General features: G+C 41.5%; 1 long non-coding RNA gene across 3 annotated transcripts in view; it reads right to left on the minus strand.

Annotated features, from left to right (window-relative positions):
* Nucleotides 1-14,023, minus strand: part of LOC118548593 (uncharacterized) — a 67,135-nt gene that overhangs the window by 29,679 nt on the left and 23,433 nt on the right. For 2 of the 3 annotated variants that reach the window (XR_013448812.1, XR_013448811.1), the window contains exon 2: nt 1,626-1,751. The exons of the other annotated variant lie outside the window; for it this stretch is intronic. This is a non-coding gene — a long non-coding RNA (uncharacterized LOC118548593). The remainder of the gene's footprint in view (nt 1-1,625; nt 1,752-14,023) is intronic. 3 annotated transcript variants of the gene reach the window in all.

Here is a 14,023-nt window from a genome sequence, read left to right on the forward strand (position 1 = left end):
ATCCAGTAATTGAAAAACTTTTAAGTATGTTTGGAAGAGCCTGGGTATGTGACTTGACTTTTTCAACTGTAAATATGAATGCATATTAAATATTTCTTTTTTTTAAGATTTTATTTTTATTTATTTGACAGAGAGCGAGCACAAGCAGGAGGAGCGGCAGGCAGAGGGAGAAGCAGGCTCCCCACGGAGAAAGGAGCCCAATGCGGGGCTCGATCCCAAGACCCTGGGATCATGACCTGAGCAGAAGGCAGACGCCTAATGACTGAGCCACCTAGGTGCCCCAGATTAAATATTTCTAACAAAAATTTAGCATCTAGATCAAGGTGTGCTGAGTATAAGATACAACCTAGATCTCAAAGGCTTATAACAACCATCACAAAAAGGAACATATCTCATTAATGATTTTTTAATATTGAACATATGTTGATGTGATGAAATTTTGGAAATATCGGATTAAATAAAATGTACTGTTAAAATTAATTTCACCTGTTCCTACCTTTTTAAATGTGGTTACTAGAAGATTTTAAAGTACGTATGTGGCTTGCATTAGTATTCTATTGATCAGCACTCATCTAGAATCCCTCCCTTCTTATTAGTGCCAGATCTCCTCCGGGGGAATTACCCACTGGGATTCGGTCTGACATGAGGGCAACTGAAGCCACCTGCCTCCTCGTGCAATTCCCACTGTGGAGGCAGAGGGAGCCAGGTCCAAAGAGGTAGCCATGAACCTGAGTGATCAGGTGCTTACTCCTGGGACTTCGATTCTGGAGTAAGTGGTGCCGAGACAAGGATTGCCTGGAAGCGGAACCCCATGTGGAGTCAGTGGCAGTGTGTGGACCAGGATTTTCAATTCCCCAAACTGTATTTCTGCTGCTATGGGGGTGGGGTGGATGGATGTTGGAGAAGCGATCACCATGTCCACTACAGAAGTATAGCCAGAGGGAGATGCTGAATCAGGGGCAGATGGTGTGAATCATGAAGTCTGAAGGGTTAGGGAAGCCCCAGACAGGGACTAAGCAATGAGGGTGGAAGCCAGTAGCATGAGCTGTCCCTGAGAATGAATGGTGGATGGGGGTGGCAGCTGAAAGAAACCATAGCAAGACTAAGGAAGATGGAGATAAGGCCTCCATATCTGTCCTAATCAACAGTCCTGCCAACAAAACCAGCCTCTGAGTTATGGAATGAATGCCTGGGTTAATTCAAGAAAAAGGACTCTCTGGAACCACAATGTCATGGCAACCATGAAGGAATTCTACTTTCTCTATAGACTGGGTTGTATGGTTCTCATCAGTGGCATGCATTCTTTTCTCAGTCTGGAGAGATTTAAAGGTTCAGGAGCTCACTCCCTCTGGCTATTATTTCAGGTCTGATTAAGGGTCCAGCTTGTAACTGGGCTCCTGCAACCGCATGCCCCAGTTCTGAGGATATCTTCCTTCTTCACTCCTATGCCTGAGTCCCTGTCCTAATGCATTGCTTGGGTGGTAACTTATTTGTCCCAGAGGCTGGAAATGTTCCTTGAATCTCCACTCAGCCACCACAGCCTGGCTCTGCCTTCCTTAGTTGGAAGCCCAGGCAGCTCTGGGTGGAACGGACCGACCCACGGCCCCCAGCACGAGTGATACTACCTGTTCCATTCCTCGGGCAGCGGAATGTCTCGAGAGCCAGGACACCTGGCTTCTAGGCCTGGCTCTGCCACTAGTTGCATGACTTTAGGCAAATCACATCACCTCTCTGGGCCTCAGTTTTCACACCTGAGAAATGAAGGGGTTGCATTATATTAGTGATTCTCTACTTTTAATTATTTTTCCCTCCCAAACACAGCCAGTGAGGTATATTTACCTAAGAAACACACACCCATATGTAACTCCTGGGGGCTACCTGATTGCACCTCTTCCTTCCCCACTCAAGAAAGCCTATTGGAATGCAGGGAAGACAATCTGACTGCATTTTTATTTTTTTTATTTATTTATTTTTTTTAAAGATTTTATTTATTTATTTGACAGAGAGAGACACAGCAAGAGAGGGAACACAAGCAGGGGGAGTGGGAGAAGGAGAAGCAGGCTTCCCACTGAGCAGGGAGCCCGATGTGGGGCACGATCCCAGGACCCTGGGATCACTACCCGAGCCGAAGTCAGATGCTTAACAACTGAGCCACCCAGGCACCCCTGACTGCATTTTTATTAATATTAAAAATAATCACCTGCAGTCTTTTGACTACAACAGAGTTACACTCATTGAGGACTTAATTATCCACCTTCCAAATAAAAAGTGACAGAGAGGGAAAGAGAGAGAGCCCAAGAAGGAAAAGCTCATCACTTAGTGAGGAATGAACGTGAGGTGGGAAAAATGGACCTCTCATCTCTTCCATTGGTCTCAGTAGTTGCAAACCTCCCATCCTGTGATGTTCCTTCCCATCCGGTGAGGTTATCATTAAGCCGAGAATTATACAAATGATTTTAATACAAAGCCCCTAAATGCAAACAATGACTTTAGCTCATGGTCAACTAAAGAAATAAAAATCTTTAATGATGCTGAGAGAAAACCTGACAGCGTAGTATCTCTGGTATGGCCTCTTCCTTAGAGGGTTTTGTTTTTAAGATATATTTATTTATTTTAGAGAGAGAGAGAGAGCATGAGCAGGAGGGGCAGAGGGAGAGGGAGAGGGAGAGAAGAATCTCAAGCAGTCTCGGCGCTGAGTGTGGAGCCCTACACGGGGCTCAATCTCCCCATTCCGAGATCACGACCCGAGCAGAAACTAAGAGTCGATCGCTTAACCAACTACGCCACCCAGAGGGCCCTTCCTTAGAGGTTTTCAAGGGAAACTGACTCTACAGTTTTCACCTTCTACACTTGCCTACTGATCCGTGTGTGGGATTCTACAGAATTCTCCATAGTCTTATTTACAGGTCTCACAAGTCGCCCTTGACAACTGCTGGGTTTGCGCACCAAGGCTGCCGGCTGGTGCGCTAGTGTCTCTGAGGTCTCTCCCTGCATCAGAACGCTGGGAACCGCCTGCCTTCAGCCTCCCACCCTCTACCTGGCTTCCCCTACCTGATGCTCCTCTTCCACACTCTTGCCTAGGACGAGCACTAGCCACAGTCTTTTTTTTTTTTTTTTTTTAAGATTTTATTTATTTGACAGAGAGAGAGAAATCGAGAGCAGGAACACAAGCAGGGGGAGTGGGAGAGGGAGAAGCAGGCTTCCCGCTGAGCAGGGAGCCCGATGCGGGGCTCGATCCCAGGACCCTGGGATCATGACCTGAGCCGAAGGCAGCCGCTCAACTGACTGAGCCACCCAGGCGTCCCACCAACAGTTTCTCTTGTCAACATTTGTATCTACTTTACAGTTGTTACCCCTTTGTAAGCCGCACAAGGGCAGAGATTGTGTCTAGTTAATTCCCTGTTCTGTTGCCGCCTGCATAGCATGTACTTAGTGAAGTAGTTACAGAATACAGGACTGACTAAAAGATTGAAAGCAGAAATAAATGAAGGAAATGATTCCTGTCGATTGACTGACACCCTTTTAGCACATAAATATGTGTTAGTCTTTCTCATCTTTTATGATGAACATTCACACCAACACTAAAGAAAAATTGTCAGCCCCACATAATTCTCTCCTTTCAGAGCCAAGGAATTTGAAATATTTTTCAGCATGCTCCATTTCCCCTTCTTCGCATCCCATCTCTTCTTGAACCTCTGCGTTCTGGCATCTGCTGCCTCCACATGAGTAAAACTGCTTCCACCATCAAGAACCTACATGTTGCCAAATCCAATGGACAAATTTTTCATCCTTGTTATACTTGCTCTCCTGACTTTAAAACCTAAAATTAGGCTGAATGTCCATTGAATGCATTTATTATTCTCATATAAACAGAGGGAAGGCAGAAGTGATTTTTTTTAAAAACAAACATGGGAACGACAGTAAAAGTAGATATTGTTTCTGTTTTCCCAATGTGATCAGTTTAAGGGGAGACTAAATACAAAACCTTTTAGAGATGATAGAGATGCATTTGTTCAATCATTCATATATTCACACACACATGCGCACACACACACACACACACACTGAATCCCTTCAGTGTGCTTGGCATTGGGGAAGTAAGACAAGGCAGTAGATTTGAAGGAGGGTCCCCCTGGTGGTTGTGCCACCTATAAGATAGTTAATTTTGAATTTAAAAAATAATAGTGAAACTGTTGACATGTGGTATTCATATAGGAAATGCACACATTTCAAAAGTTCAGTTTGATGAATTTTCACAAACTGAACACACACGTGTTCACAGCACCCAGGTTAAGAAACAGAACATCACCAGAATTCCCACTGTTTTCTTCAGGACCCTCTCTGCTTCACAGTCACTGCTCCTGACTTTTAGAGGGTAGATCCATGTTGCCTGAATCTATGTTTCGTTCTCTGTACGAATGGAGTCATACAGGAATGCACTCTCCTGTGCCTTGCTTCTTTTGCTCAATATGGTATTTGCAAGATTTATTGATATTGTGGCAAGTAGTTGTACATCATTCATTCTCCCTGCTGTCTGAATTCTCTGGTAGCAATACCCTCTACCTCCCCACATGGGACCTTCCTTCCCATAATAACTACCTTTCCCTCTCTCTCAGTAATGTCTCCTGACCCCCTTCCCTTCTTTTTCTCCATACCTCCTATCACCGTCTAACATACTACACATTTTACTTATTTCTCTTATTATTTGCCCCTTGCCTAGAATGGAAGTTCCACGGAGTTAGATAAGTGCTGGATGAATTCTCTCTGAACAAATGAACCTCAGCTACTTCCGCATGGCGCCCAGCATGCTCATAGCTGGAAGGAATGCCATGTTGCCCAGACAGAACAGATGGGTCAAGAACTGCAACAAAGTGTCATTTAGCAAGGGGCCAACCTGATGTGGACTCAGGTGTGGCTCTCCGACCGTGACATCTGTACCTCAACCGTGAATATTGATGTGAAAATCCTACATAAAATGCTTGCCAATGAATTTTAGAAGTTTATTAAAATGGAAAAAGAAAACGGACCCGAAGTATCCCAAAGTCAATTGGGAATATCCCTTAGGGGTATTGGAAAATTGGATGTGGACTTCCTGGTTTTACATCCTTTTGTATTTTTGGAATTCTTAATAATAAGATCCATTGATTTAGTAGTTAAAAATTAAAGAATAACATGCCACAGCTAAGTGTGGTCTGTCTTAGTATTATAAAAACTATTTAATATTTACAAATGGATATCAGAGATATCACCAAGCCCTACAACATTTTATAAAAATTACCAATTTAATATTACAATAATAGAAGAATGCCTGGCTTATAGTAGGCACCCAGATATTTCTTGAATGAATGAAAATATATTAAGATGTTAGATCATGCCAATAGGTCAAATAAGAAAAAAAAAAAATGACACAATTTAACTAATAAATACCAAAAAAGCATTTAAAAAGAATTCGGCATCCATTCCTGATGAAAACCCTTGGCACGCATTAAAGAAAAAGGTTTCCATCATATGCCTCTCTGCAAACCACTGCAATCTGGCTGTTGCTGGCACCACGCCATGGAAACTGCTTTCCCCAAGGCGATCAGTACCCTACATATTGCCAAATCCAATGCACTTGGATGGGGAACAATAAATATGTAATGAATTAAGGAATAGATGATAAAAGAATCTCAGATCAACAGTCAACATCACATTTAAAAATAAAACACCGGAGTTGTCTCTTCAAAGTCGGAAACTAAACCAGGATGTGAGCCACCGCTATCATTTGACATTTTTTCTGGAAGCTCAAGCAGAAACAAGCAAAAAAAACCAAAAAACAAAAAAACCATGGAGACAGAACAAAATACAGCTATTGGAAATAAAGAAATAATAATTATCTTTCTTTGCATGAAATCTAGGAGAATCATAAAAAAAACTATCAGAAATAATAAGAGAGGCCTAGAAGTTTACAAAATAATACAGAAAGAGCAATAGTTCCTACTTAAAGGGTCTATCCAACAAGAAGATCTAACAATTGTAAATATCTATGCCCCTAATATGGGAGCAGCCAATTATATAAGGCAATTAATAACAAAAGCAAAGAAACACATCGACAACAATACAATAATAGTGGGGGACTTTAACACCCCCCTCACTGAAATGGACAGATCGTCTAAGCAAAAGATCAACAAGGAAATAAAGACTTTAAATGACACACTGGACCAAATGGACTTCACAGACATATTCAGAACATTCCATCCCAAAGCAACAGAATACACATTCTTCTCTAGTGCCCATGGAACATTCTCCAGAATAGATCACATCCTAGGTCATAAATCAGGTCTCAACCGGTACCAGAAGATTGGGATCATCCCCTGCCTATTTTCAGACCACAATGCTTTGAAACTAGAACTCAATCACAAGAGGAAAGTCAGAAAGAACTCAAATACATGGAGGCTAAAGAGCATCCTACTGAAGAATGAATGGGTCAACCAGGAAATTAAAGAAGAATTAAAAAAATTCATGGAAACCAATGAAAATGAAAACACAACTATTCAAAATCTTTGGGATACAGCAAAGGCAGTCCTAAGAGGAAAGTATATAGCAATACAAGCCTTTCTCAAGAAACAAGAAAGGTCTCAAGTACACAACCTAACCCTACACCTAAAGGAGCTGGAGAAAGAACAGCAAATAAAGCCTAAACCCAGCAGGAGAAGAGAAATAATAAAGATCAGAGCAGAAATCAATGAAATAGAAACCAAAAGAACAGTAGAACAGATCAACGAAACTAGGAGCTGGTTCTTTGAAAGAATTAACAAGATTGATAAGCCCCTGGCCAGACTTATCAAAAAGAAAAGAGAAATGACCCAAATCAACAAAATCATGAATGAAAGAGGAGAAATCACAACCAACACCAAGGAAATACAAACAATTATAAGAACATATTATGAGCAACTCTATGCCAACAAATTAGATAACCTGGAAGTAATGGATGATTTCCTAGAGATGTATCAACTACCAAAACTGAACCAGGAAGAAATAGAACACCTGAACAGACCTATAACCACTAAGGAAATAGAAGCAGTCATCAAAAATCTCCCAAAACACAAAAGCCCAGGGCCAGATGGCTTCCCAGGGGAATTCTACCAAACATTTCAAGAAGAATTAATACCTATCCTTCTGAAACTGTTCCAAAAAATAGAAATGGAAGGAAAACTTCCAAACTCATTTTATGAGGCCAGCATTACCTTGATCCCAAAACCAGACAAAGACCCCATCAAAAAGGAGAATTACAGACCAATATCCCTGATGAACATGGATGCAAAAATTCTCACCAAAATACTAGCCAATAGGATCCAACAGTACATTAAAAGGATTATTCACCACGACCAAGTCGGATTTATCCCTGGGCTGCAAGGTTGGTTCAACATCCGCAAATCAATCAACGTGATACAATACATTAACAAAAGAAAAAACAAGAATCACATGATCCTCTCAATAGATGCAGAAAAAGCATTTGACAAAGTACAGCATCCTTTCTTGATCAAAACTCTTCAGAGTATAGGGATAGAGGGTACATACCTCAAGATCATAAAAGCCATCTATGAAAAACCTACAGCGAATATCATTCTCAATGGGGAAAAACTGAGAGCTTTCCCCCTAAGGTCAGGAACGCGGCAGGGATGTCCACTATCACCACTGCTATTCAACATAGTATTGGAAGTCCTAGCCACAGCAATCAGACAACAAAAAGAAATCAAAGGCATCCAAATTGGCAAAGAAGAAGTCAAACTCTCACTCTTTGCAGATGATATGATACTTTATGTGGAAAATCCCAAAGACTCCACCCCAAAACTGCTAGAACTCATACAGGAATTCAGTCAAGTGGCAGGATATAAAATCAATGCACAGAAGTCAGTGGCATTCCTATACACCAACAACAAGTCAGAAGAAAGAGAAATTAAGGAGTCGATCCCATTTACAATTGCACCCAAAACCATAAGATACCTAGGAATAAATCTAACCAAAGAGGCAAAGGATCTGTACTCAGAAAACTATAAAATACTCATGAAAGAAATTGAGGAAGACACAAAGAAATGGAAAAACGTTCCATGCTCATGGATTGGAAGAACAAATATTGTGAAGATGTCAATCCTACCTAGAGCAATCTACACATTCAATGCAATCCCCATCAAAATACCATCCACTTTCTTCAAAGAAATGGAACAAATAATCCTAAAATTTGTATGGAACCAGAAAAGACCCCGCATAGCCAGAGGAATGTTGAAAAAGAAAAGCAAAGCTGGCGGCATCACAATTCCAGACTTCCAGCTCTACTACAAAGCTGTCATCATCAAGACAGTATGGTACTGGCACAAAAACAGGCACATAGATCAATGGAACAGAATTGAGAGCCCAGAAATGGACCCTCAACTCTATGGTCAACTAATCTTCGACAAAGCAGGAAAGAATGTCCAATGGAAAAAAGACAGTCTCTTCAACAAATGGTGTTGGGAAAATTGGACAGCCACATGCAGAAGAATGAAACTGGACCATTTCCTTACACCACACACAAAAATAGACTCCAAATGGTTGAAAGACCTCAATGTGAGACAGGAGTCCATCAAAATCCTAAAGGAGAACACAGGCAGCAACCTCTTCGACCTCAGCCGCAGCAACTTCTTCCTAGAAACATCGCCAAAGGCAAGGGAAACAAGGGCAAAAATGAACTATTGGGACTTCATCAAGATAAAAAGCTTTTGCAAAGCAAAGGAAACAGTCAACAAAACCAAAAGACAACTGACAGAATGGGAGAAGATATTTGTAAATGACATATCAGACAAAGGGCTAGTATCCAAAATCTATAAAGAACTCATCAAACTCAACACCAAAAGAACAAACAATCCAATCAAGAAATGGGCAGAAGACATGAACAGACATTTCTCCAAAGAAGACATCCAAATGGCCAACAGACACATGAAAAAGTGTTCAATATCGCTCGGCATCAGGGAAATCCAAATCAAAACCTCAATGAGATACCACCTCACACCAGTCAGAATGGCTAAAATTAACAAGTCAGGAAATGACAGATGTTGGCGGGGATGCGGAGAAAGGGGAACCCTCCTACACTGTTGGTGGGAATGCAAGCTGGTGCAGCCACTCTGGAAAACAGTATGGAGGTTCCTCAAAAAGTTGAAAATAGAGCTACCATATGATCCAGCAATTGCACTACTGGGTATTTACCCCAAAGATACAAAAGTAGGGACCCGAAAGGCTACGTGCACCCCGATGTTTATAGCAGCAATGTCCACAATAGCCAAACTGTGGAAAGAGCCAAGATGTCCATCAACAGATGAATGGATAAAGAAGATGTGGTATATATATACAATGGAATATTATGCAGCCATCAAAAGGAATAAGATCTTGCCATTTGCAACGACGTGGATGGAACTGGAGGGTATTATGCTGAGCGAAATAAGTCAAACAGAGAAAGACATGTATCATATGACCTCACTGATATGAGGAATTCTTAATCTCAGGAAACAAACTGAGGGTTGCTGGAGTGGGGGGTGGGGTGGGAGGGATGGGGTGACTGGGTGATGGACACTGGGGAGGGTATGTGTTCTGGTAAGCGCTGTGAATTGTGCAGGACTGTTGAATCTCAGATCTGTACCTCTGAAACAAATAATGCAATATATGTTAAGAAAGAAAAAAAGAAGAAGAAGAATGTAGCAGGAGGGGAAGAATGAAGGGGGGGAAATCGGAGGGGGAGAAGAACCATGAGAGACGATGGACTCTGAAAAACAAACTGAGGGTTCTAGAGGGGAGGGGGTTGGGAGGATGGGTTAGCCTGGTGATGGGTATTGAGGAGGGCACGTTCTGCATGGAGCACTGGGTGTTATGCATAAACAATGAATCATGGAACACTATATCTAAAACTAATGATGTAATGTATGGGGATTAACATAACAATAAAAAAATTTAAAAAATAAAAAAAAAAATAAGATTTAGAAAAAAAAAAAAAAAAAAAGAAAGAGCAATAGTTTTCCCCAAAAGTCAGCAAAGAGAATGTCTATTAAATGATGAAGCCAGTGAGAATGTAAGATATAAAGAAGGCACAGAATCCCACAAATGAGAAGGAAAACAATCTAGGTAAAAGTTACAGAGTTCCAGCATTACAAATTTATTTTTTTAAAGATTTAATTTATTTATTTGAGAGAGAGAGCGCACAAGCAGGGGAGAGGGGCAGAGGGAGAAGCAGACTCCCCACTGAGCAGGGAGTCCGATGCGGGGCTGGATCCCAGGACCCTGGGATCATGACCTGAGCTGAAGGCAGATGCTTAATTGACTGAACCACCCAGGCGCCCCCCGGGTGACAAATTTAAAAAGGAAACATGGTACAGAGGATAATATTTTTTTCATTGGCTAAATGTGAAAAATAAATAATACTTAGGTTGCAAATTTTATATTAATTCTAAGTGAGAGAGATGGGCTTGATATCTAGCATCAGGTACAGTGTAACTATGAGACAAGGTGAAGACTGTTAAAATAGGGGCTGAAATCATACACCAGTTCCCTTGTTGCCCTCTGTAATGTCCGATGGGAGCTCCTGAATTTGTAAGGTCAGCTGACCTGAGACGGTTAACTCTGCTCCCTTGTAGGGAAGTAACTTAACGAATGCGGGAAAGTGTGTGAACATGTGTATAGACGGGCAAACAAATCAAAGCTGTGGGATTAATACTTTTGTTAGCTTCAGCAGGAAGTGAAGTCCTTGTGATCAGTTGTGGGTTCCACATATTATTTAAGGGGTGTGAAACACTTGAAAGACTGTGACTTATTTAATGTGCATTTGGTTTGAAATTTATCGATCGAATTGTCACACTATTCTAGGTACCCGGCATATAGTGCTGAAAAGACAGATGAGGTCCCTGCCTTAAAAGAGCTTATGAGAAGGGCACAGAGAGCAAACAAACAAACAAATGCTTAACTCATATGATTTTTTTTTTAAGTGACTGATGCTGTGAAGAAAATAAACCTGGTTAGGGATAGACATGAAAGGGGGGTGTACTTTAGATCAAAGACTTCTCTGAGGAGGTATTTGAGCTGAGATCAAAAAACGTAGGAAGGAGCAAACCATGCAGAAGCAGAGCAGTCCATGTACGGGAAACACAGAGGCAGAAATGAGCTTGGTATGTTCCAGAGTCTTCAAGGCAACCACTGTGGCTGGAACAGAGTGAGTGAAGGGGAGCGGAGGAAGAAAGCAAAGCAGGTGCTGATGACCTTGGGGAAGGGTCTGGATTTTATTTGTATATATATATTTTTAAAGATTTTATTTATTCACTTGACAGAGAGGGAGAACGCACAAGCAGGGGTGGCGGCAGGCAGAAGGAAAGGGAGAAGCAGGTTCCCCGTGGAGCAGGGAGCCCGATGAGGGGCTCGATCCCAGGACCCTGAGATCATGACCTGAGCCGAAGGCAGATGCTTAACCGACTGAACCACCCTGGTGCCCCTATTTTTATTATTATTTTTAGAGAGAGAATCTTAAGCAGGCTCCATGCCCAGTGTGGAGCCCAACATGGGGCTTGATTTCATGACCCTTAGATCGTGACCTGAGCCGAAACCAAGAGCCGGATGCTTAACCGACTGAGCCACCCCGGTGCCCGTCTGGATTTTATTTTTGATGTAAAGGGAAGTCATTAGAAGGTTTTGGGCATGGGTGTAATGTGATCTGTTTTATGATTTTAAAAGCCCATGGGGGCTGCTGTAAGATTGATCATCTGCAGTGAGGAGGGGTACCCTGGAAACAGGCAGGCCAGTTGAGATGCTCCTTAAGTAGTCCAGGTGGAAGATGATATTGGCTTGGAAGACAAGGATGTGGTATAAATGGGCAGAAGTGAATAGCTGGGAGATATGTTTTGAAGGTGGGGCCAAAGAACTGAACTAGGAATTGATTGGGTGTGGGATATAAAGCAATGGGAAATCAAGAACTTCTAGGATTCCGAATGACACAGGTGGATGGATGGTGAGAAGATATGGGGTTTGGGTGGGCTGAAGGACATGTATGTTGAGGGGAAATCAAGAATTCTAGCTTGGACCTGTAAAATGCGGGTGCTTCTTGACTACCCAAGTGGAGATGGTAAGCAGGCAGCTGGATATGGGAAAGCACAGGAGAGTCATCTGCTTATAGATGGCATTTCCAGACAAGAGACCTAAGATATCAAAAAGAAAGTATTCAAGTGGAGTGATGCTGAAGTTTGAGGCTGGAACCCCGGGGGCATGCCAAGATTTAGGGCAAGTGGGAAGAGGAGGAGGAATGAAGAAAAGGACTCAGAGGGAGCGGGGGAATCCCTGAACTCAAAGTAATTAATTGCATGAAATGATACTGAGATTTGCTGAGAAAGATGAGGACAGAGACTGGGCCACTGGATTGGCAAACTGAAGGTCATCAGTGGCCTTCGCCAGAGAGGTTTCGTGGGACTTGTAAAAATGTGATTGGAGTGGGTAGTTGTGGGGCTGAAAGTCCCAGTGAAGGTCTACACACCATATGTCTAAATATTTAAATGTTATCAATCAAGCAAACCATTAAGTAAAATATTCTCTTCCTGGGGTGCCTGGGTGGCTCAGTCAGTTAAGCGTCTGTGTTCAGCTCGGGTCATGATCTCAGGGTCCTGGGATAAAGCCCCCCCCTGCCCCCCGGGCTGGGCTCCCTGCTTAGCAGGGAGTCTGCTTCTCCCTCTGCTCCTCCTCCTGCTCAAGCTCTCTCTCTCAAATAAATATTTAAAAATCTTAAAGAAAAAAAAAAAAGGCCAGGCACAATTCTTCCACTGTAAGAGGTTGGGGGGCAGATTAAATGTGCACAGATGCAGCAGGTTGGTAATTCCAGCAGTAGGAAGAAAAAAAGACCTATTCTTTTCTAATTGCTCCTTGTATTCATAATTGCATAATAAGTGAGATCATCCGCTGAGTGTAGGGAGAGACAAGTTGTGAAAAGTGATCTGGGAGCACTTAAGAATGGTTAAGATGGTAAATTTCATGTCATGTGTATTTTACCACAATTAAAAATACTTTTAAAAATTATAAAAAGGCTAAAAAATGACCACCCTCCTCAAAAAAAAAAAAAAAAAAAAAAAAACTACCTGGAAAACAGGAGAGTAAATATATTAGGGAAATGTAATATTAGAGGGGCAGTGCTAGAGGCTTACTGATTTGTGGACATACATTTAAAGCAAAACCAATAAACATAATTGTGCATGTTTTTCCTCCTGCTGCTTTCTGTTGCCAGGTGAAGTACGTAAAAAGTTGGGTTAGGGGAGTTTGATTGATAGAAGATTTGTGACTTTAATTAAAAATACTTAAGAGAATTTGATTGATTTAGACAGCAATGGAATGTGTAGAAACCTCTGGATCAGTAAATAATCTCAGACTTAATAGGTTTGTAAACAATGTTTCAGTGTGTAGCAATTCCGTTTGTTACATTTATAAGTCTGCCTTGTCAGACATTTGAAGCACTGAAGAGAATCAAATTTGCAACTGTGGTTAAAAATGCCAACGCAAAGGGAATGTTATTAATCAAGTTTGTAAATGATGGTTAAATATTTAGGGGAATTTACTATGTCAAATTTACAAGCTAATTTAGCATTGATCTAAGAACAAATAAAAATCTGTCAGTCATTAACTTTGCATAAGAGATAGCTAGACTTACAAACACAACAATACGATCTGTGGGTTATATGTTAAAGGCTTAGGGGAAACTAACTAGGTTTTTAAATCTATAACTTTAATACACTGAGCATTAGTTAAAATACAAGTAACTCTAAGTTTACTCCTGTTTTCCCTAAGGCCCAAATTTAGATGCTAAAAATCAGGCTGTTCCCTGTGAGATGCCATCTTATGACAGTCTCACTATTTTATTTTCTCAGCACAGGTATCTATCGCCCATGTTCCAAAATCCCACTAAAATGACAGAAAAAAAATACAGTAGTCTCTCATTATCTGTGGTTTTTCTTGCCACCGTTTAAGTTACCCGGGGTCAACCGCAGTCCAG

The sequence above is a fragment of the Halichoerus grypus genome, chromosome 6 (assembly GCF_964656455.1).
Source record: "Halichoerus grypus chromosome 6, mHalGry1.hap1.1, whole genome shotgun sequence".
NCBI lineage: Eukaryota > Metazoa > Chordata > Mammalia > Carnivora > Phocidae > Halichoerus > Halichoerus grypus.